Source organism: Octopus bimaculoides, chromosome 13 (genome assembly GCF_046866305.1).
Source record: "Octopus bimaculoides isolate indiv1 chromosome 13, ASM4686630v1, whole genome shotgun sequence".
In the NCBI taxonomy this organism is placed as follows: domain Eukaryota; kingdom Metazoa; phylum Mollusca; class Cephalopoda; order Octopoda; family Octopodidae; genus Octopus; species Octopus bimaculoides.
The window spans coordinates 35,186,664-35,213,596 of NC_142940.1; the positions used below are offsets into that span (position 1 = coordinate 35,186,664).

A 26,933-nucleotide genomic window follows, 5' to 3' on the forward strand; every position below is an offset into this window, starting at 1 on the left:
ACATCTTATGATCAAAATACTTATTGATTACAGGTTTCCAATAGGGTGGTCAGATATTTCATTGCATGCCTAATAGCAAGTGCAATAGGAGGTATCTATGTGAATAGAGCAGAAAAATTACAGAACGGGATTTTTTTCTCGTTCGAACATACCTTTCCATCACTTTCCATACTGGCGTTTATATACTCATGAAACACACCCATTACATACATACAAACATATATATATAAATTCATACATATATGCCTACATACATACGTACATACATACATACATACATACACACACACACACACACACACACAAACACACACACACACACAAACACACACACACACACACACATATATATATATATATATATATATACTCTCTTTTACTCTTTTACTTGTTTCAGTTATTTGACTGCGGCCATGCTGGAGCACCACCTTTAGTCGATAAAATCGACACCAGGACTTATTCTTTGTAAGCCTAGTACTTATTCTATCGGTCTCTTTTTTCCGAACCGCTAAGTTACGGGGACGTAAACACACCAGCATCGGTTGTCAAGCGATGGTGGGTGGACAAACACAGAAACACACACACACACACACACACACACACACACACACACACACACACACACACACACACACACACACACACACACATATATATATATATCATTATTATTATTATTATTATAAAGTATTTTCAATGGATCAGTTTTGAGGTCTATTTAAAGTCGATATATATATATATATATATATATGTATATATATATATATATATATATATATATATATATATATATATATATATATATATATATATATATATATATATATATATATATATATATATATATATATATATATATATATAAATATATATACGACGGGCTTCTTTCAATTCCCGTCTACCAAATCCACTCACAAGGCTTTGGTCGGCCCGAGACTATGTATTGCACGATTTCGCTTGCGGAACGTTGTTTATGATATCCATGTTCACTTCAGACGGATTGTGGAAAAGATCTGCAAAGTGTTCTCTCCATCAATTCATTATCCCAGGAGGATTTTAATAACTTCATTTCCATCTTGCAAATTCATTCAAGGGAACATATGATGATGAAGATTGCGGTCCAAAAGCTTGCAGCACTAAACTATATAAACTTTTAATGCCTTTCCTATCATAGGCTGCCTGTAATTCCCCAGACAAATTCCTCCAAGTGTCTTTAGGCCTCCTGAGTTCTTTTTGCAAGTCTGCTTTCTGAGACTTGTACAACTTTTCTAATTGCACTTTGTTCTTAATGTTTGGGTCAAGAAGCTTTTCATGAGTCGACCTCTTTGTTGCTAAAGGCTCATTTATCACTGTATCATTGGAATCAAACCAGTCTCGGTGTTGTCTCCTCTTAAAACCTAACACCTCTGAATCTTCAAAATGAACATTGCTGCATCACTTCTGAAACAACTGCAAAACTTGCAGTTGTTTTAGCCTCTCTACATCATTTTTCTTTGGTACTCGTACACCTGCACTACGAATCTTCTTACGGACCCTTAACTTGAAATTGGCTCTAACCATTTTGTGATCAGTATCACAATCAGCACCTCACAATACTCTGAGACTACACAAATCTTGTAAGTCAAATTTCCGAGTTAATACAAAGTCAGTCGTGTGACCTGGCTTTGATCTTGGATTAATCCAGGTAACTTTGTTTCATCTAGCTCAGAACACATTTGTAGCAGATGCAACCCATTGTTATTCATCTTTCCTATTCCATAACGCCCAAGTGCATTCCAAGCACCATAGTCTCTTCCAACACGTGCATTAAAGTCACCAAGCACAATCAACTTCTCATTCAAAGGGACTGACAGAATACTTCTTCTAAGCTCCTCATAAAATGCATAGATATTTTCCTCACTTGTTCAAAGTGTAGGAGCTTAGAGAAAACAGTTACAAAACATCCACAAGAAAGAGAGATCCGGTGTTTCATTATGCGTGTATTTATGTGTTGCGGTTGTTCTAGGTCTTTTAGCAAATCACTTCTAATTACAAACCCAACACCACCTTCCCTTTTTTCTCCCTTTGGCTTCCCAACCCAGAATAATGTGAAAGCTGCCGCTCTTTCGACAAGATGATCTTCATCTCAAAGTCTTGTTTCAGAAAGAGCTGCAATATCAACATTAAGACGCCTTATCTCCTTAGTTACTAGAGCTGTTCTTCTTTCAGGCCTATCTGCTCGATCTAAATGAGTTCTCACATTGCAACAGGTCAGGTTAAGAGAATCCTTATTCCTTGCATATTTGTTATCATTGTTTATATCAATTCTTTGTTCATTCCTGCTTAGCCGCAATAAACTAACCAGCAGAGAGAAAACAAACAACTTTTAGCGCGCCTTTTCTAGCCCCTTCCCAATATATCAAGGTGTGCAGTATTCTCCTTAAAAGGGCTGCTCAGTCACAGGATTCTCCACCGAAAACAGTTCCTGTCCATGAAAACATGTTATCGATGTTAAGATAAGAACCCTCCGCCTTATGTGCAGATTTGTAATTGTATGCTTCCAACCGGTCAAGTCTGCATACGTCGCACGCCTCTATAGCTATAGGACTTTTGAAAAGTGATGATTGCACGAAGATGGTGTTTTGTCGGGGACATCTGTATTTCACTGGATTTCAGTGACAAACGCTTGTACAACACTTTTGCCACTCTCTGGGGCAAAATAGTAGATTCCAGTGAGAAGCAAAGCGAGATGACTAGTTGACTGCAGGTTTTATATCGGAGTACCTTCTCCTAGGCTTTTCTTCAAAAGGGTACTGCAAGCCAGCAGTGGTAAGTCAATTTGAATTCAGAGCTTTCTTCTCCTATACTGGTTGTCCTAATCACAGCTTTGTTTCAAAACAGGAGCCCAGTCTTCCCCCATCGACAGTCATTTCTTTCACAGTCCAGCTAGTTAGGGGACTGTCATTACCATGGTGGAGGTTTCAGCATTTCCCAAAAGGGAGGCCATATTGAGTGATATATGTTTTCATTGTAATAAATGTTACATTAAAATTATACATGTCTACTACCATTATTTTAGTATATACAACCAGTCTTATGCATCGTAAGAGTTGTCTCAATTTATCTGCAAGACCCTGTATACCAGTAAGCAAAGGCACTCACAGAGGTGAGGGGTCGAGAACACAGGCTAAAGCTTTCAAAAATAGCATCATTCCCACTTCATCTTTTCAGTGTTTTCAAAACTGCTGCCCTTGAGGTTCTTCTCCAGCTGGGGAACAGGGAGTAAAGTCTGGACCGTAAAGAGGGTGAGGAACAGTTGTAATGCAGATCTTTTTCAAGTAGTTGGCTACCAGTATGGAATTGTGGACTAGTGCATTGTCTTGGTGCAGTTACTACCGACTCCAGTGGAAGAGCTCTGGCTTTTTCTGACGAAATCTCTTCCTGAACTCCCACAAAGTGCTCTTTAATGACTGTCTGTCCAAAGGGAACCCAATGAATGCAGCTGTTTCTTGTGCTGTCTAGAAAAGATTTTCATGTGCTTCCCCGTGAACTTGATTAGCCTGACGTTTTGGGGTCTGGGGAAGACAGTGTACTTCCATGTGGCATTCTCCCTCTTGATGTCTGGATCATAACAGTAGATCCAGATTTCATCACAGGTCAACAGAGATTCATGTACACTTGAATTGGAGTTAATGAGCGCAACTATCTCTCTGCTGTCACCAACGCTTCAAGAGGAAACAACTGGGATTTACCCTAATTACCTGCATAATATATATATATATATATATATATATATATATATATATATATATATGAACTGACAGACAGACAGACAGACAGACAGATAGATAGATAGATAGATTGATAGATAGATAGATAGATAGATAGATAGATAGATAGATAGATAGATAGATAGATAGATTAGAAGCGGGCTTCAAACAATTTCTTAAGAACGAAACTTTAGTCATGGCACTTGATATTGTTCAAATCGGTTCTCAATTTACAGAATGACTTCCAAGCTGTCACTATATGCTCTACAGGTTGTTTCGTCTAGTTATTTGATTTCATAAATTTGATTTAGCTAAAGCAACCATGTTTTTCTTTCATTCGACATCGTTGAAAAGAACATTTTTCGTGTATTGTGAATATTATGAATATTCTAAAATGCCATGTGCCTCAAAATGGCATCCTTAAAAATCTGTTCTCACTTCTGGATTTATGACCGAAAATGGATAACTGAAAAATATCGTTGTGCGCAGGAGGACATAGATACTCCTAGTGGCATTTTATAATGACCGTACGCAGAAACCGATTCAAATACTATACAACAGCATGTAGTATTACAATCAATTATATTCAATAATAATAAATAACTAGACGGAGAAACGTTAGTGAACGTGCCTTACCATAAGCAATGTCTAAGAGTGAGACTAGTTTCCATTTCAAGCCTAATGCTTAATAATGAAACATTAATCTCCTAATATTATGAACGTAGTGTTTTTATATATTTGTATATATATATATGTGTGTGTATATATGTATATATGTATATGTGTATATATGTATATATATACATATACATACATACATACATACATACATACATACATATATATATATATATATATATATATATATATATATATATATATATGTTATTTGTCCAGAATCATGCCGGATGTGGAGGAGGAGAGAAAATAGTAACTCAGTGAAGGAGAAGTAGTGAGAATAATAGCCCTGACTGAGAGGGGATGAGAGAAAGTAATAGTAATGAGAGAAAGAAAGGGTGATAGATGAATAAGGAAGGAAGGGGAGAAAAAATCAGCGTTTCAACTTAGTGTGGGTATATGTGTGTATGCGTGTGTGTACAAGGGAAGTATTTGAATGTTTGTACGTGTGATTATTATGTACCTTATTTTGTACCTTGTTTATATATGCAATACTACGATTAGCCGTCATTATTGACGGCACGTGGTCAGCTAATGACATTGTAATAAAAGACAGTTGTCGTTTACAGTATAATTGTCCTACTAGTAAATTAGGAAGTAATAATGCTAAGTAATTTATCAATGTCATAATTATTCTACTAATTATTAAACATATAAAGATTCAAGAAATAAAAATTCAAGTCATTTTAAATAATTAATTTGATGACCTCATTAATGTAAGATAAATTTCACGATATTACATTTTCAAGTCTTTTGTGCAGTATCATTATTACCCTCGCATTCGCTAAGGCGGTGATGTTGTTTTCAGTTGTGTTTGTTTGTTTGTTTTTCTGTGGAAAAGATATCTCAAGAACTGCCGGATGGATTCGGATGAAACTTTCAGAGATGTTTGGCTTCGTAATTGGCACACACTGACTACATTTGGGGATCAGTCCGGTACCAGGCAAGCATTCTGGATTATTTTTCCTGTTTTTTTTTTTTTACTTACGTTTTGAGAGCGGTCAGGTTCATTTTTAGTATTCTCGTTTGTGAGGGCAGTCCAGTTTATTTCAGATATTCTCATTTTAAAAATCATCTCTATCTAATCATTGCGAGGACTTTGGTGGAGGTTTGCACTCTCTGAGTGCTCTTGTTAGTATTAGTATTATTAAGGCGGCGAACTCGAAGAATCGTTAGCACGGCGGGCGAAATGCTTAGCGGTATTTCTCACCTCGCTACGTTCTCAGTTCAAATTCTACAAGGTCGACTTTGCCTTTCATCCTTACAGGGTCGATAAATCAAATGCCAGTGAAAAACTGGAATCTATGTAACTACCTCCCCCCCCCAAAAAAAAAATTGGAAACATTATTATTATCATTGTTATTATTATTATTATTATTATTATTATTATTGTTATTTTTATTATTATTATTATCATTATTATTATTACTATTATTATTATTTTATTATTGATTGATTGATTGATTGATTGATTGATTGATTGATTGATTAATTAATTAAGAGAGAGAGAGAGAGAGAGAGCAGTACATGCCATCAAAGTGACACTGGAGTGGAATATATGAAGCCCAGTGTACCCATCATGACTACCCGTCTGATAAAGGTACACTGGGCACATACATCACAACCATATGTGCGCGACATAGTGACCTCATATCAAGATAAATAGCGCATGACATTGCAGGTGGGACCCAGTTAGAATTTTCTTCAGCCCGAGTAGCCCACCCCGCTCCAAATGTCCCTGAATAAGGGTTAAAGAGGATGAACAAACAAACACCAATGTTACCAAAGGTGAAATATCCAAACCATAAAGAATTCCTCTCAACACATGGCTATGATGCTTCCCCACTACTGCTCGTAATCAAAGATGCACATAAAACAACCAAGGGATACGCTCAATTGGTTAAGGTCAAGCAAATGACAGGCAAATCTGTGGTATTGAGCAGAATATTTGTTGTAGCCCATCTTTTACACCAAGACAAGACATGTACATGATAACACATCCAATTAGTTAAGATCAGAAGCCACGAGAGCCAGTGCCTAGTACTGCAACAAAGAATTTATTATTATCTTTATTATTATTATTATTATTATTATTATTATTATTATTATTATTATTATTATTATTATTATTAAGACGGCGAGCTAGCAGAATCGTCGCTACATTCTCTGAGTTCAAATTTCTCCGAAGTTGACTTTGCCTTTCATCCTTTCGGAGTCATTAAATTAGTACCAGTTATGCACTGGAATTGATGTAATCGACTTAATCTCTTCTCCCAAATTTGAGGCCTTTAGCACGCCGAGCGAAATGCTTAGTGGTATTGCGCCCATCGTTACATTCTGAGTTCAAATTCTGCCGAAGTTTGCTTTGCCTTTCTCCCTTTCGGGGTCGATGAATTAAGTATCAGCGAAACATTTGGATCGATGTAATTGACTTATCCCCTCCCCCCAAATTACTGCTCTTCTGGAAAGATTGAAACCATTATTATTACCATTAAGTCATCGTGCTGGCAGAATCGTATATATATATATATATATATATATATATATATATATATATATATATATATATATATATATATATTTGAAGCAATTGGAGTCAACAAGAAGGAGTACGTTTTGGACAGCTATTTTATAATCACTACAATTGTTTCCACCCAACGTGGTTCTCTATTATGCATCTGTTTGTTTGCATAATAAGATCCAGTTGTGTTTCCTCAGGTGATATTCAAGTGTTGTCTCTGTTAGTTTAAAATTTTCGACTTCAAAGCCATCCCATTCGTCCGTCTTGGTTTGAATTATGTAGCAGCTGGTAGATCCATGTTGTTTGCTGCCAGTGTGTGTTTGTTGGACTGCCAAGAGTGGTGGTGGATGGTTGTTTTGGTACCGACCGAGCATTGACCTTGCACACACACACACACACACACACACACACACACACACACATATATATATATATATATATATATATACATAAAAGTTCAAATAAAAGTTACAAACGTCATTAAAGGATAATAAAATCCAATGAAAATACTGGTTAGTTACCTATTCAAAAAGTGTTGAATGTTACAATTAATATTCGACTGTAAGATAACTAGATAAACCGTGGTTTATATATATTTAAAGATGAGAAAATATTTATTAATTAAAGAATTAGACAACATCTCTGACAGCTGTTTCGATTCCAAATCTTTTAGAAATTAATTACCAAAATTAAAACCATTTAAAAGTCGAATCTTATCAGAGTTGGCTAAAGATATAAAATTATGTGTTAAATTCCTGTATATTGAGTATATTGCTCCAAACAGTTAACTAATAAAATCTGTTTGTAAAGAACGTAGTATAAACTTTACAAAGGGGAGGAAGGTAGTATATTTATTGGAGTTATAATAAAAATAAGAATAGAGCAGTATAACCTTCGTTTACTAATATACGTTTACACGTTACTTATCTATAGCATTAGTACTTGTGCATATTATATTGTAATATACGTCAATTATACTCTTACACCTACTTTCGCATTTTCTTTTCTCAACATATATATATATGCATACACACACACACACACACACACACACACACACACACACACACACACATCCATACTCTCTCACACCCATACACATACTCAGTTGAACACAATTATTAATATTCATATGTTTGTCTATTATTTCTTTCTCTTCTTATATCTAAGACTGACTTTGGAAATTGAAATATTAACAGCAGGGTGTGGTAGCTTTAAAAATTACACGCATGGGCTATAAATATATGTGTCAATTGTACATATATATGCTTGTTTGAGTATTTGTATGAATATGTATACTTTTGGCAGTGTTTCTATATGTTCGTGCGTCTGGGTCATTTACAGGTAACCTTTGTATTAAATTTATTTTCCTCATTGAAATGCTTCCTGCCTAATCAACATGATGCTGGGAAATACATCTAATATTACATTTTTACCGTTTGGTCTTTGCTAAAGGACTATGCGCTCAGTTAAGTGGAAACCGTCTTGTCAGTGTGAAGGACTGTGGTGCCTTATGTGTCTACACCACGCCCAGTGCTGTGTCTTTAACCAGAAATATGGATACATCAGGAACCTCTGTGTTGTCATTCAGCACGAGAAAAATGATAGTTAAACATCCTTCAAGCTACTATCTACAGACTTTAAGAAGTAAAGAAACACTGAATAATGAAGTATAGTTTTATATTTTGTATGAAATAAAAAAAAAAAGGCTTTTATGTCTAGACTGATTTTCATCATGGATCAATTCAACCGGAGCTGATCTGAAACAAAATGGAGAAACAACAAACGTTTCCCTCACGGCGACGACAATGACGATGACCCCCTCCTTCTCCGTCCCTTATTACCGTCATCATCAACAGCAGCAACACCGTCATCATCATCGTCGTCCTCATCACTAATACCACCATCAGTAGCACCTGCCCTACCATCACCATCATCATCCTCATTAGCTGCAACACCGCCATGATCACCACTGTCATTACCACCACTACCAACAACAACATCTACAACAGTTCAACACGACAACTGAATATTGACACCTGAGAAAGGAATAAAATAATGAACTTTAAGTGATTTAAAAAGAACACTCTAACGGTTATATATATATATATATATATATATATGTGTGTGTGTGTGTGTGTGTGTGTGTGTGTGTGTGTGTGTGTGTGTGTGTGTGTGTGTGTGTGTGTGTGTGTGTGTGTAGAAGGTTGAAAAGGAACACACGAGTTGATATATACTTTAACCTGATGATGCTTTGTTTTACTGGGAAGCAATACTACTGTATTGGATTATTTAATAAATCTTTCTTTGATATATATATATATATATATATATATATATATATATATATATATATATATATATATTATATTATATTATATTATATTATATTATATTTTTCCTAATGATAATACTTCTTCCGTTTAGGTCGTCATTCCCTTGGTGTCCAAGGTCTTTTAGTCATACTTTATTTCAGGGATTCTTATCGTTTCCATATGAATATATATAAATGAAAAATCATTGGAAGTTTATTAGACAGAATCCAATAAATGTCATCAAATAAATGGAACAAGCTTTAATGGTAATATGGATTATTTATTTAATTTAACCAGACATCTGTTTCTGTCGCAAAAGACCATATTAAGGTATACAATTGAAGAATATGTATTTCAATTAAAATAATACAAATTATTATATTAAGTCATTTGGGACTCATCAGTGGATACTAATTAAATGTTTTAATATGTTATTTAAATAATATAAGTACGAATTAATTGAATTTATTACTTGAATAGAACAGGCTGGAGTATTACTTGAATAGAATAGGGCGGGAGTAATGAGAAGATAATAATACGAATCAAAGGAAGTGAATACTAATAAAGGTACGCTTGTAAGCTTCAGGTTTAGGATTTGATTTGGTGAGTGAAAGAAAGAAATTAGAAAACGAAATCGTTATAATGATCACAAAGAAGAAAACTAAATGTACTAACTTTAAATATTAAAACATTTAATTAGTATCCACTGATGAGTTCCAAATGACTTAATATAATAATGTGTATCACATTTGTTGAAATACATATTCTTCAATTGTGTGCCTTAATATGGTCTTTTGCGACAGAAACAGCTGTCTGATTAAATTAGTTAAATAAATAATCCACATTACCCTCATTTATTTAATGACTCCGTCTAATAAATTGATTCTTCCAATGATTTATATATATATGTATATAATATAATGTTATCCGATGTTTATTAAAACAGTCAATCGCTTTAAATTTGTGACCAGAATAAACAATCAGCTGGTTGATCTTCGTTAATGACGTCAGAGATGATTTAAAGATGAATTTGATTTTCGTTCTTTTCTCAACTGTTGCGAATCAAATGAAATTACAGTGCAGAAGAGAAATTCGGTGGGGCTGAAAAGTGGTAGGATTACAGCTTGCCAACAGAATTGGATTTCTTACATTAGCACAAATCATATGTATGTATGTATGTATGTATGTATGTATGTATGTATGTACGTATGTATGTGTGCGTGTGTGTATGTATGCGTATGTACATTTGTGTATAAGTATCTATGTGTGCAGCCTCATAGTTCCAAGTTAAGTACTACAGCGTGCCACTTCGTGCAAGTGTCTTCAACTATAGCCCCAATATATACAGTATACTGTTCCGTTCAAGTAACATCAACATAAAAATTACTCCATCTGGTTAGAAATAAATATTGTTTAATAGATACTGTATATATTTTTATGATGCATGCTGAGAAAGTAGAGATAAAGGAAATCCAGGTGAAGACCTACATCATCACTCCAAGCGATAAATCAAAATGTCAAAGGTGCAAAATTATTCATTTAATCAGGATGATATTCTATACAAACGGTAAATCCTAGGAAATCCATCAATTAACAAATTGCTGCAATTATCACAAAGTTTAGTAACAAATGATGAACGCATGAAGATGATGGCATTACATAACTTTCTTACAGTTTATCAGTATTTGAAATGTCTGACGAGATTGGTAGTGGTAACTTCATTAACTAATTAACGTTTAACAGTACATAAATTTATATTTATACACACCAATGTACTAACTGATGAAATGGTTCTACGATCGCAAATTTTAATGGAGGGATCAAGTACTATTATCTTTATTATTTTACAATATATATAACATGCGGTATAATTATAAGCAGGATAAATTTTAGCTAATTCACCGCGGACTGAAAAAAAAATGATGAACAACCTTAATCGATTTTCGAACCTTATTAGGTTCTCATCAGAGACGTCTACACCATTCTGACAGCCTCCAGCGCAGCAAGCAGCCAAAGTGTTTACATACTCAACAAATGCAGTCTATGAAGGAATCCCTAATTTGCATAGCGACAGTGTTTAACACTCTATAAATACCAGCGGCCTGTCAACAGGAATCTTAGTCTACACAGAATCAAGGTATGATATAATAAATATGTAACATATGGCATAATTATAAACAGGACAAATTTTAGCTATTTCTCCGCAGACATGTATATTCTTTTATTTGTATCTGTCATTTGACTGCGGCCGTGCTGGGGCACCGACTTCAAATGTTTTAGTCGAACAAATCGACCCAGGTCTAATTTCTTAAGCCTACTACTTATTGTGTTGGTCCTTTTAACAAACTGCTAATCGCGGATACGTAAACACACCAACACCAGTTGTCAAGCGGTGAGTGGATGGCAAACAAATACACAAAGACATACACACACACACACACACACACACACACACACATATATATATATGTACGACGGGCTTCTTTGAGTTTCCGTTAACCAAATTCACTCACAAGTATTTGATCGGACCGAGGCTATAGTAGATGACACTTGCTCAAGGTAGCATGTGGTTAGGAAGCAAACTTCTTACCACGCAGCCATATATATACACACACACACACACACACACACACACACACATATATATATATGTATATATATATATATATATATATATATATATATATATATATATATATATATATATATATATATATATATATATATATATATATATATATATGTATATATATATATATTCAGCAAACACCAGAACGTAAGCGAGCAAGACATATGGACAGATGCAAAATATAAAGAATTAATCATGGACTGGTTTCGTTAACAAATTACTTACATAATTGTCTGTAACTCTTCAGTATGATCGTTTTTTTCAATATAATTTGTGGAACTATACACGAGCCGTCCGATTGAGATTGGACATGTATATAGTTCTACTAATTACATTGGGGTTATATTTCAAATGTCTTCGTTTTGGCGCGCCAAATACTGGAAATAATTCTGCAGAAAATAATTCATTGAAGTCAATTTTGCCGGTTAGAGAACATAGTCATTTAAATTTAAATAATAAGGGTGGCAAATAATAAGGCGCACCAAAACGAAGATATTTGAAATATAACCCCAATGTAATTAGTAGAACTATATACATGTCTAATCTCATGCAAACGTTTCGTGTATAATTCTACAAATCATATTGAAAAGAGCGATCATACTGAAGAGTTACAGAAAATTATGTAAGTAATTTGTTAACGAAACCGGTCTATGATTAATTCTTTATATTGTGTATCTTTTCATTTGTCTTGCTAGCTTATGTTCTGGTATTTGCTGAATATTCTTGAGAAAATTCTCCTTAGTGGTCAGACCGTAGCTGGTCTTCTTCTAGCAAAAGAAATGTTCACTTAGTGGTTATCCCTCTTATATGTTATATATATATATATATATATATATATATATATATATATATATATATATATATATATATATATAAAACAAGTTGAAAATATTGATCATTACACATTTTTCATTTATTAGGGCAAATTTGGCTTACAGTTGTTTTCAGTAATCATTATAGGTACATTAATGATAGGTTTACTCAAACAGTCTATTGATCAGTTGAGAAAAACTGAACGACCTAAAAAAATTAATACTACTTTGTAGATAACCAGAATTGCCTCTGACAGAAGTAGCATTAAATGACAACTGGAAACTGCTGTAAGCCAAATTTGTCCCAATAAAGGAAATATATAAGATGGCCATTATTTTTAACTTGTTTTATATATCACTCTGCGTAAAAACAAGTTTGTCTGGATCCCAACCACGGATTTACAATATAGAATTGTGACGAACCATCACCTTGGACCCTGCCGCTAAAATACTTGGCGTTCCTCACAGCTAAATAATTTAAACACTCTAAATGATATTGTTAGCTTGATGTGCCGACATAGAGGTTTTGAAGTATTTTTCCCGGATTAATAAGCCCTCAGTATTAGCCCTGTGTGTGTGTGTGTGTGTGTGTGTGTGTGTGTGTGTGTGTGTGTGTGTGTGTGTGTGTGTGTGTGTGTGTGTGTGTGTGTGTGTTTGTGTGTGTGTTCGTGTGTGTTTCTCTATGTGTATGCATATAATTTCATATGCATATGCTTCAATAATTCAAATGTTCCTTTACTGATTAACGACCGCGTTCCGTTAGAAACGGCTGGTTTCCCCTCTCGTTATCCTACTCTCTTACCTCCCATTTTACACATAAATCACTCCGGTAATAGTTCTTCTTTTGACTGCCACGAGCATCTCGCCTGACAGTTAAGTTTGGCATGTCTCGACAACAAAACAGGATTACCTATAAAGCATGCCATTATTAGAGTAATGCACATTCTCTTGTGTTTTGACGCTATTTTTCTAACTTCATTCAAGTTAATGTTTATATCCGACTTTACGTGGATGACTTGTTAGAAGGCTGAATACTGTTGTATTCGCCTTGAGAAGTGCTCTTATATAGACGCATGGTGCATAAAAGCACAAACATATATCATGGCGGATGAGAATCGTTTGATATGGATGCTGGAAGTACCAGAACATGTGATTTCAGTATACTGTACTTCTTCAGTGGCGAACGCCCAGGGGCCACATACCAACCAGGTGTCGCTGCCACGATATATAGAGTATCAGTATCTGTTAATATACCGATAACACAAACAGCCGCCAAGCTTTAATTTTTTATAACCATTTATACCAGTTGCTATAAATAGTTAGCTGAAAAATCTCCTAGGGGAAGCCAATAAATTCAAATTAAATAAATCAATCGATCTATATTATGAGCAACTGTTCCAGGATAATTGTCATGAACTAAAACATTTAGGGATAATGCCGCTCCGAAAATAACATCGCGAAGTAATTTTGAATAAGATGATGGATATGATCGTGCACAGAAGTGAACACTGTGTTGAAAGTATATATGCAATTTGTGCGTGTATATGCATGAGTGCGTGTGTATTCATATGCAATTTATTTCGCATTAACATAAGAGAGTTGGGTGTACATAATAAAGCTACGAATATACAAGCTAGTCAGCATTCAGAAGTATTTATACAGAGTGCGCATGCATCTCTGACATAACGATTCATGAAATACGTGCTTTCAATGGAGACTACCTGTAAAAGAATGAAGTTGCTCTCTGGTTACTACAGGAGTAGTATGCCTTATTGGTTGATGACAGACTACGAATATGATGCCTTATTCTTTTAGTATAGTGTTGTTGCTTGGATATTTGTTGGCTGGTTTGTGGTGATGATTTGTTTCGTTGATGACAGAAAACATGTTTCTTGGGTTGTATAAAAAAGTAACCAAACAACACCCGCGAATATTGAACAAAAGATTTATTCATCGCACATGAAGTGAAATTGCGTTGATCTGTTACAGATAACAACAGCGATAATTACATACTGAGGGAGAAGAAAAAACCGTCCTGCTTTCGAAGAAGTTACTTATGAGACATTGCATGAGTTTTTACTTCAGCCTATCCAAGAACATGGAGATGTCTGAGCAAATATCTGGAACCGTCTGATGTGGCAAGAATGGGGGCTCATACAGCTAAGTTGCCTTAACATACTGCAATTAATTACCGCCAAAAGCGACCTTTTATATGACACAAGAAGAAGATTCTAGAAAATTGAATCACACGATGACTCGACACTGATTGGTTACTTAGACCGATCACGTGGAGCTGTCATGATGTTTGACCAATGATATAGGGATTCGGTTTTCAATCCCTGCTACAGTATGTAGGTACTATTTATTAAATGAATGTGACTTTGTGGAAGAGAGAATGTTCAGAAAGCATATGTTAAAATGGCTGGCAAGCGGTATCTAGGTTACTAGGTTGTAGTGTCTGGCTGACGCGCTATGCCGCTGTCACACTGCTGGTTGCAAGGTCGCCTTGACTGCATAAGTGTCTAGCAACTAAAAAGCGTCACCACTGAGCTGGTGTCGAGCAAGGCTTTTAGTCATTGACAGACTACAGGCAGCAAGAACTGCTAGATATGTCACTGCTAAAGGCGATTCAATATGTCAATCCATATAGAACTGATCAGTTGTTCATTGGATGGGAATTCAATTAAATTGATTCAACCATCGACTATAATAAACAAGAGATGCATGTTCGAATCAGCATAAAATATACTTGAAGATATTCAGGAGAGATTCAGTACATATGTGTGTATATGTAACATGTGCATGCATGTGTGTCTACATACATGTCTATATATGTAATGGTACAACTCGCTGAGGTTGACTTTGCTTTTCATCCGTCAGGGGTTGAAAAAAAAAGTACCAATCAAGCACTGGGATCGATGTAATGGACTAGTACCCTTCCACAAAATCTGAGGTCCTGTACCTATAATAGAAAGGATTGTTGTTACTATTATTACTATGCAGAGACCTGGCAGAATCGTTAACATGCTAAAGGCAGCGAGCTGGCAGAAATGTTAGCACGCTGAGCGAAATGTTTAGCAATATTTTGTCTGCTGTTACGTTCTGAGTTCAATTCCGCCGAGGTCGACTTTGCCTTTCATCCTTTCGGGGTCGATAAATAAAGTACCAGTTACGCACTAGGGTCGATGTAATCGACTTAATCCCTTTGCATGTCCCTATTTGTCCCCACTATGTTTAGCCCCTTGTGGGCAATAAAGAAATAAGAAACGTTAGCTTAGCGATATTTCGTCTGTCTTTACGTTCTGAGTTCAAATGTCCTTTATCCTTTCGGGTGTCGATACATTAAGTACCAGTTGCGTACTGGGGTCGATCTAATCGACTGGCTCCCTCCCCAAACATTTCGGGCCTTGTGCCTAGAGGAGAAAAGAATCGTTAACATGCTGGACAAAGTACTCAGTGGCACGTCTTCTGGATTTATGTTCTGAGTTCAAATTCTGCTGAGGTCAACTTTGCCTTCCATCCTTTCAGGGTCGATATAATAAGTACCTTTTAAGCGAATGTAATCCTGAGTTTATTCTTAATGTTTCGAAAGTTAACTCCTTTCCTCCGCCAAAGTTGCTAATAATTGCCCTTCTCTAAGAAGAAAAATGTAATGAATTTAGCATATAATATATACGGCATTCAGTTCACTCCCGATTTTGCTTCTCAAAATTCATGCTACAGTCATTTTTGAGTTATTTTATTTTAGTCTTCTTTCAGCTAGAATTTGGATGCAGAAACATATCACATACACGCCCCCACGACACACACACTCACACACACACACACACACACACACACACACACACACACACACACACACACACACACACACAAACGTTCTAGTATGGATTTCATCATTAAAACATTAATGTTAAACTAATAAATTTTTAACGGTTTTCCGTTAAATTTGAAATGCATCATAAGAATTATAGATGTATTGGGTTTGAATTCATTTAAATGAGACCTTAATGAGAAATAAATCGTGGCAAAATGTAATTAAGAATCGTTATTGGTAGACTGGAAATAAAGATTACTTCAATTTACCAGACACACTCGCTTGTTTTCAAAATCTCTTTCTACCCTTATGAATATCTATGGAAAAGTTAAATTTAACGATTTCTGGTTTCACCTTGTTTTTAAACTTACTGCGAGCAATTGAAACAACAAGTAAGCCTCTTCATGATGGCTGAATCTGCAAGAAACAGCGACCAAATGGCCTCCAGTCAACACTGTTATCTTAATAAAGGGTGTAGAGACATAATAAGCATTATAGTACTAGTTACAAGATAGATAAAAGAAGGAATTACCACCGTTAGATTGCCTTTGATCACGTTTACCCCATCAGGAATGCCAAGGGCTAAAATAACAACAACAATAGTAACAACAACAACTGTAATTTAGGCTCAAGGTCAGCAATTTTGAGGACCTAGTCGATACCATCGACTTAGGCAACTGCTTGGCACTTTTATTTTATCGAGCCTGAAGGGATGAATGTCAAATTTCAACGAGCAAGAATTGAACTCAACATATAGAATCGGGAGGAATGCTGCCAAAGCATTAGTAACAACTTACAACAACGCTTTTCTAATACGGTTACAATGCTTCTTACCTTTATTGTATACGATCAACAGACAAATAAAATAAACTGTTACTTCCTTATGAATTCATTAATCTACATTAATATAAATGGCAGTACCGGTTGTGCAGATGGTTAATGTAAAAGGTCTTTTGTACTATAAAAACATAAAATTCATTGACCTTATTATATTCAATAGTAATTGTTTCATTTATGATAAGATACAAGATGGACGAAAATACATGCTCTCTGAACAGAGTCAGTAATCTAGTTTCGATTCCATGAGGAGAAAAATTCACTTCCATTATTATGTAGTTAACAGTCTGAAGAACAGCAAAATGATTGTACGATCTTTTGTATGTTTGTATCATTGTGTCTTGAAAACATTTCTCTGGCTGTGTATTCTTAAGAATAAGAGATAACTTGAAATACTGAATAGCAATCAGAAGTAAAAGAAAACAAACTACCCCCTGTAAAAGATAAAAATCTTTTATACCAATGATCCTGCCGAGGCACAACAAAACAAATCACTATTTTTATAATAAAAAGGAAAGAAAAAATAAGTTATTAAGAAAGGTAAGTCGTTGGATAAACACAAGCACGAATTAGTTTTGAATCTTAATAAATGATTTCACTTAATTTAGATAATTAATATCATGACAAGATCCTAGTAAGCTTTTACTTACTCCTATCGAGTAAGTAATGTCAAGGATATTAGAGACCAATTAAAAACGTTTCTACTTAGACACGAGAGACTTATACATTGAGTCACGTGAAAACATTTGTAACGTTCAAACCTACAGTGCAGTATAATTTTCAATTAGAATAAAATCAAGACAAATACTACAGGAATTTATGCATTATTCATTTATTTATTTTCTTCGGGATGAGAAAGACATAAAAGAGAAGAAAATGCATGAGTGTATACCAGTATTATAAAGTGCAATGCAGCATTTACATTCAATAGTAATTATTTCTTTGCTAGTGAGGAGCGCTAAGAAGAAAATGCCAGCTCTCGCTGCTTAGTAACGACGTCTTTTGTCATGAAGATTTGGCATTGTATTCGAAGCTGGGCTAAAATCTATTGTGTTTATATGTATAAAGATATATTCATGATGTAAAGTGCAATGTTGACAATTACATGAGAAATGCAAGTAAATAGGATTTGTTTTCTTTTACTTTCAGATTCAATAGAAACAAGTAGTCTTATACTACGATAAATTACAAAATAAACTTATAGATTTGAAACGGAACAGCACTGTAAATCAACTGAAATTAAATATATTATATTGCATTGTCATAAACGACGGTCTTTTATGTATACGATCTCAGCTTGTACACTAAATGAGAGACCAGTGAACTGATTTCAAAGTTCGTTCAGATAGGGAAGCTTAAAAAGAACTGGAGACTGAAACTAGTCTTGTTGAAATTTCCTTTGTGTTTACAGTGAGAGAGTGTCAAAAAAGACAGTAGTTGTACCTGTATAGTATATTTGGTTGATCTTTAATTCATATACACTCGGAGTGGTGACGCAAATCTATAGATTTATTCTGTAGTATACTATAAAATGATTGCGTCAGTAATTCATTTAAAGAATTACGTATATCTACGAACGTTGTCTCTGTAATCTAGAATCTAGTCATTTAGTTAGAAATAAACGTATTATAAACTGTATTTTAAGAACCAGCTGAACACTAGCGTAATTGACTCAGCCTTTCCTGTAAAATAGCTATTTTTATTACCATTATTAAGTGAGAGAGCAGTGCATGCCATCAAAATGACACTGGGGTAAAATATACGAAGCCCACTCTACCCATCATGACTACTCGTCTGATAAGGGTACATGCATCGCAACCATATGTGTGCGAGAAGGTGATCTTATGTCAAGATAAACAGCGCATGTTCTTGCAGATATGGCCCAGTTAGGATTTTCTTCGGGTTGCCCATCCCACTTAAATGGTCCCTAAGTAAGAGTTGTTTAAGGATGTCGAATGCAACACCCAAGTTTCCAGAAATGAATTAACCAAACTCCAAAGACTTCCTCTCAACACATGGCTATGATGCTCCCCCACTACTTCTGCTTGTGATCAGAGATGCACATATTGTCAGACAGTAAGGGACAAGCTTAACTGATTAAGGTCAAACAACTGACAAACAAATCTGTGGTATTGAGCAGAATATTTGCTGTAGCCCATCTTTTATTCCAAAGCAAAGCATGTACATGTGATCAGAAGCCATGAGAGCCACTGCCTGGTACTGCATCAGATTATTATTATTATTATTATTATTATTATTATTATTACTATTTAATTGACTTTTTGCTTTGTACTTGTACAAGCTGGCTACAAGTCTCACCCAGAGACCTCAAGAGATTACAAGTTACAAGTTCAAATTGTTGTTATGCCTCGGGTATCATATATTTGGTTATGCACATAGTATTGTTCCAGAGAATATTTAAGAAAACATAAGAAAATTATAAGTTTGTTTTAAAATTTGAGATTACACAGACAGTATTTTACATAGGATATGAGCAGTTCCTAAGAGCACTATCTTTTGAATTTCTGCCATTTGGGGATTTCTTGGTATCTGAGCTAGGTAGAAATCAGCCCCTTTTGCTATCATTCCTAGGGCACCTATGACAACAAGTATTGTTTTAACTTTGAGGTTCCACATGTTGCCAATTTCTATTTCAAGATCCTTGTACTTGCTCAGTTTTTGGTAGGTCTTGGCAGATACATTTATGTCGATTAGGACATATCAATGAGGTGGCATGATTTTTGTCTGAAGTCTTTCAACATAATCTCTAGCTGGTCTTTACAACCATTGGACCCACGTTTAAATCCTTTTTCTCATTCAGTCAGGACAGATGTTAGCGTTTTATATTGTTAAGCAGGTTATGGGTCTATAATTTTTTGGTTCATTTCTTTCTTCATTTTTGGAAGTAGGAATGTAACTAGCCAAGAAGGAATCATACTAGGTTGTTGCAAAACATTGTTGTAAAGTTTTGTTAGCTCTTCATGACTCTCTGGGAAGGCATTCAACCAGAAATTAGGAATTTTGTCCTTTCCTTGAGACTTCCATTTACTTGACTCCTTGAGAGCAGATCATACATCCTCTACCTTGATACTCTCCCACTCTTGCTCTTTTAAGGAGTCTAAGTCAGCAGATATTCTATCTATCCATTTTATTGTGTGTTTTTTGTTCTGCCCAAATTTTATTCCAAAATTCCTGTACTCCTTTTGGTGAGACAGATTTTTCTGTAACTGGTATTTTCCCTATATTCTTGTATCAATGTTTGGATTAATTTTGAACATTTTGTTGTCCTTGAAGAATCTAACGCACTTTTCATACTGTGCTATGCGGGCAGCTTTAGCACATTCCTTTTTCTTGAAAGTTTCTATGGTGGTATCGATGTCAAGCATGGGTTTCATATTATACTTTTTCTTTAATTCTCGAATTTTTGTTGGTTTGATACTCTTGTCAAACTTCAGGCTTTTTAAATATTGTATGTCAGACCTAAGTAGCTGAATTTGGTGTTGAATACGCTCTTTCCAAGAAGGCTTTTTGTGGGAATGTTGTCGCTTTCTAATCTTTTCACCACATAGAATCATTGAGATTTTCACGGATGCATAGTACAGGTGGCTGAGATCTGTATTATCAGCATCATTAGCAAAAATTATATCCTTAAGTGCAAAGCGGATTTTACCAATTACTTTCAGGTTTTGGTTAGAGTTGCGAACTTTTGGGAAAGTGTCACATTCATTCATACCAGTTTTCCTTAATTTTCAGCCATTCAATTATCATTTAATTGTTTAGATCATTTAGTTCGGTTGGGTCAATTTCTGTGTCACTTTCTTCATCTATTTGATTTTCATCTGCCTTGGTGTCAATGGATGTTTCAGAGAGTATTTCACTTTGCTTATCAGTTACATTAGCTCTTTCTATCATAACTGCATTTTCATCAGACCTGAGCAGGTCTATAGTTATTTCCTCTGTAGTATCTTCTTTAGCTGCAATTTCGTTCCCTTTTTTCCTTACTGATTGTTTAATTTGGTCATAATGTTTCTTCTGGCGTTGGCAAATTTGTTACTGTCTATGTAGGGTCTTAGTTCAAGGAGCTTATATCTCCAGTTCAGTATGAGATTTATTTGTAAGGAAATATATGGCATGATAGAAGACCTTAATAACTTCTTTATTATCTCCCCTAGACCATTCTTCGTTGTTTTTTTTAGGGGGAGTTGACGACGAGCTTGGATAGTGATCTGTTGGAGTATTCCGGTTGTGGGGTACTTCCAGCTCCTGTGTATCAGGAAGATTTGAACCAGTAGCTGAGTTTTCGTACTCAGCCTGGTTCCTCACTGGGGTACGCGGCCCTTGTTGATGCGGGTGACGGCGATTCGGTTTGTATTTTGCTTTGTTATCACTGAGGCATGACGAGCTTTGATGTTGATATTAGGGGACGATCTGTCTGTTTAGAGCCAAGTTTTTGAGACAAAACCGCCTCCGAGTTCTCTGAATGAAAACATTGCTCTTAACGTAGCTTCTTAAGGCTAACAGATCTGTATTCATCTGTATTTATTTTTTTTGTTGATAGATTTATCTCCGGGCATAGTTTTTTGTGGTATTTTTAAACTTATGAATTGTTGACTCTGTCTGCGTTAAATCAAACAATAAAAAAATTAAAAATTGTTTTGTTATATTTTTTATTTCGTTTGTGAAATTTCACGTAGTTGTGCAAACATTGGAATGTATATGTAGTCCTATGGGTACTAAAATGCATATATTGTTGTGTAAACATTCGAGTGTATGTGTAATTAATCAAGCTACGTACTTACTGTTTTGTTCCACTTATATTTTATAATTTGTAAACTTTCCGATGTTGATTTCGCGTGTGTCTTTCGCATATGTTTCACTGAGACATCGTTCATGGCAGAAATTCTGCTTTGTATGGCAGTGAAATTTCCTTTTTGTGATTATTTTCGTTAAAAGGCCGCTTCCTCCAAGTCTTCTAATGGCTCCTTTATCCCATTCTACCGATGTTATTATATTAGATTTGTTTTTGAATGGCGATCACGGTGTAGCACATTATTATTATTATTATCATTATTATTATTATTATTATTATTATTATTATTATTATTATTATTATTAGTAGTAGTAGTAGTAGTAGTAGTAGTAGTAGTAGTAGTAGTAGTAGTAGTAGTAGTAGTAGTAGTAGTAGTAATATTCATGCTATACACGAATGTTTTACATCCGGAATCAATATCCTTGATACCATGTCGCGACAAGTTTCCTTAAATATTGAGGATCTTTCTTACAATAGTGCTGATTTCTGTATTAATGCATTAATGCAACTTCTTGTAGTTACAGCAATCTCAACAAGAGAGCTATTCATTCTGTTGGTGGCGGTACCTTTAACAACTGGGATGACTTTTGTAGAAATTTTCCACAGTCGTCGTATTTCCCTAGCCAAATCCTGGTATTTTCCTATTTTCTCCTGTTCTTTAACTTCTGTATTCATGTCCTCAGGTATAGCCACATCTATGACGGTGCACTGCTTTCTTACTTTGTCAAGAACCATAATATCTGATCTCCTGGTATGAATTCTGAGATCAGTCTGCACGTTAAAATCCGATAAGATCTTCTATTATCCGTTTTTAATTACACTTTCTGGTTCATGGTCTTACCATCTTCCTACTTTAAATCCTCTTTGCCGTATCATGCCAACAAAGAGCTTCTATGGTGATCATTTGGCCCTGTAGAAATAACATAAATTTCCTTCCATCGCAACCTACCATTTTAAAAGTGATTATATCTAATGCTATATTAGATATTGTTGTTTTAATATACGATAACTGAATAAAAACAGAAAAGGATCACGGTTGACCTGAAGTTAAATAATCTTTTCTACTCTAGGCATAAGGTCCGAAATTTTGGGGGAGGGCTCAAGTCGATTAGATCGACCTCAGTACGCAACTGGTAGTTAATTTATCGACCCCAAAAGGATAAAAGGCAAAGCCAACCTCAGTGGCATTTGAACGTAAAGACAAACGAAATACCTCTAAGCATTTCGCCCGGCGTTCTAACGTTTCTGCCACCGCACCGCCAAGCTAAATAATAACAACAACTAGAATGTGAAAGTTAAATAACGTAATTTGTTTAAATTCACATAGGTACAGGTAACTTCTGAAATTACACATACACGCACATACATATACATACATACGTACGAGGGATTAACAGCATCGAATGCTTTGCTCAAATCAACACAGCAGTAGTATAGAGCAAGATTCTGTTCAATGCACTTTTCTTGTAATTGTCTGATAGTAAAGATACAATCAGCTGTGCCCCTGGAGGAATGAAAACCACACTGAGACTCAGACACTATATTTGGAACTATGAAGGTATTTAAACGTTCTAACAAAATGCGGGCAAGTGCCTTTCCAACTACAGACAAAAGCGAAATACCACGAAAATGACCACACAGATCCTTTGGCTCCGATTTATACAAGAAAGCTAAAATGGCATCAAACTCAATCTTGAGGCACTTTCTCAGTTCTCCAACAGTAACAAATTAATATATTTAAGAGTTCAAATATTTTGTCACCCCTATATTTCAAAACTTCTGCACAGATTCCATCAGACCCTGGAGACTTATTGCTATTCAACTTATTCACAGCTAAATAAATGTCATTTAGAGTTGGTTCAAATGTCATCTTTTCTATAACTGGAAAGTGATCGATTTTTTCTATCGCTCTCATGTCAGTGGATGATGGTCTTTTCAAAAGTGCAGAAAAATGTTCTACCCAGCGCTTGTGAAAAGAAGCAGTGGCAGTCAGAAGCAAACGTCTATTTGCTGTTGTCGCTGGAGCTATTAAAGAAGATTTGGGGCCATATTCCTCCTTAACATAAGAGTATCAGCTGCTTCACGTCCCCCTTTTGCTCTATCATTCGACTATTCCTGTTTAATTTTCCTTAGAGCAGTCTGCACTTTCCTTTTCAGCTTTTGTTTGACTTGGGGTTCAAGGACTGAGAAAGAAGTGCATTGCCTAAGTTCTGTTTTTCTAAAAGTAGATCAAGAATTTTTGCTGATCTACCTGAGAACCAGTCACTGGACGTATGTGATTTAAATCCCACTGGCGAACTTGCAGCCTGAAATACTTTTGTTTTGAACTCTTCCCATAGATTGTTTGGGTCAAGTCTGATACTTTCTATTGCATATTGGAATCTTTGAATGTTGATTGATAATTTAAAGCTTGCAACATTTACCCTTTTGGATACCTTAGGACCAGACTGTCGATTTTCAGGCATTATCGAAAAATCTTTTTTCCACGCAGTAGACGATGGTTAGTCCGGCTCTCTGCTCCTCTCATGGCCCGAATGGTAGAAACGTCTTTCATATCACGTCTTCTGATCGGAATATAATCTATGAGATGCAAGGCTTAGATCTTGGGTGCATCCAGGTGGTTTTATATTTATTTTTCTGCTTAAACAGTGTTAAACAGATTATTCTCAGTATAAAACGTCAAAAGAGCTACTCCGTTTTTATTACATTTTCCAATCTCATGTCGACCTAAAACAGGCCATGAAACGTAGTCCTTTCCAACTCTTGCATTGACACCTCCGAATATGACCAGCATGTCAGAAATTGGTACTTTCCTCAATAATTGTGCTATATCATCATAAAACTGTCCTACAGTTTCATCAGAATGGGACATTCTTGGTGCATAAATACCGACAACGGTAAGAAACCTACATTTTGGTAGTTTACTACGGCATGACATGGTTCGTTCAGATATATCACTAGGAAGCACTGCAATGGAGGATACTAATGTATTCTTGAGAGAAAACGCAATACCAGATTCTCTACGCTGACCCTTAGGTATGCCTCTCTAAAAGATAGTGTATCCATAAGTAGGTTCATTTACTTGACCATCACCAGAGAGACGAGTTTCGGAGAGCGCATCTATATCAAGGGAATATTTCATAAGCTCACATGCAATAAGTGCAGTACGCCTTTTTGGCCTCTTGTTGAAATTATCATCAAGAAGTGTGCGCACATTCGAACAGCCAAAATTCAAAGGATGTCTATTTTTACTTCTTGAAGATTGTTTGACTACAGTGGCAGGATGACGTCTGGACCAAGTCTCTGATATACTGGGACAAATGCCGAGCCAGACCTGTTCCCCTGACGTTCCCAACCCTTTTTCTTTTTTTTTTTATTTGCTATTTACTGAATCTGTTTGAGACACTCTAGAGTAAGTTACAAGTGCATTTTTAGGTTTCTGCCAACCAACCAATCCAATGATTTTACTAAGACTTGGTGTACAGGAATTATCTGTGCAGATGAATAATTTTCAGTGGGTGTAGCTTGCACTGCAATACCCCACCTATTGGCCCAAGAAGACTTTCGACGGTGTGACATGAAAATTGACAAAACCAGGAACTTCCAAGGCCTCAGGTTTTATTTCGGAGATTTTCTTCTCCTAGGTAGATTACCAACAAGGGTTAAAGGGCTGCTACCTGCCCATAGGGTAAGCTAAGTTTACCCTATATATATATATATATATATATATATATATATATATATATATATATATATATATATATATATATATATATATATATATATAATAGGTGTTTAAGAAACTAGAAATCAGAAACTCATCCGAGTGTGTGAGCATGTATAAACATATTTTTTCCTGTGTATCATATTCTACAGATTTGGATAATGTATTAACATTTATCTTCTTTTTAATTCGGCTTAATTGTTTACATTTTCTTAATACCCTATTTTACCAAATTTTTGCCTTCATATGGGGAATTACATTTTGTCCCAATTCAGTTCTTTGCTACATTATTTGTGCTACTCCATGTAGCGTTGAAAACCCATTTCATATTTAGAAATATCTTGGCTTCAACGATTACATGAACTAACTGCGTACGTACGTTTTTAAAAGTGTTTTTGAACTTATTAATGTATTAATATACATATAATGCGTATTAATTATATAGCTTATAACTGACTGACAAAAACGCATAAGGATTACTGGCTGTAATACCTATGACCGTAAATCTACTTGGTGCAGGCTGACCTCGGGTTAAAAAACAATGAAAGCATTTGCTTAGAAGTGGGTTGATTTAGGTGATGAAATTACCTTTGCCAATCAAATAATTTTATAGCTAAACATAAATAGTTTTTATTAGCACATAATATTTAAAGAACCTTCTTTAATGAGTCAACTTCAGAGGATGATTTTATTGTTATCAAACAACTTTTCTAACACAAACTTTAAATGTTTGAATTGAACTTCGTAAATTTCAATAATCTACAAACATTGTTTTCACATATGCTTCTTTTATACATGCATCTATATTTATCAGTAGTTGCAACGTGTCACGTTGGTATGGCAATAAAATTTTGCAGTTGTCATCAGTTGCTAACCCAAGTAATGATGTTATATTTTGTCTTTGTTCAAGACACAACAGTCAGGCAAACCTGTTTGTAATTATGTTCCATCAGTAAGCACAGCTCTCCTTTGTGATCAACAGTAATAGCATAATTTACCAATGAAAAGTGTAATAGTTAACTTCTTAACTCAGACTACTAG

General features: G+C 35.2%; 1 protein-coding gene across 3 annotated transcripts in view; it reads left to right on the forward strand.

Moving 5' to 3' along the window:
- LOC106868424 (uncharacterized) overlaps positions 1–26,933 on the forward strand; it is a 63,087-nt gene that overhangs the window by 13,579 nt on the left and 22,575 nt on the right. The window contains exon 2 of one of the 3 annotated variants that reach the window (XM_052972426.2): positions 5,269–5,370. The exons of the other annotated variants lie outside the window; for them this stretch is intronic. The gene's annotated coding sequence lies outside the window, so the exon portion shown is untranslated. The remainder of the gene's footprint in view (positions 1–5,268; positions 5,371–26,933) is intronic. 3 annotated transcript variants of the gene reach the window in all.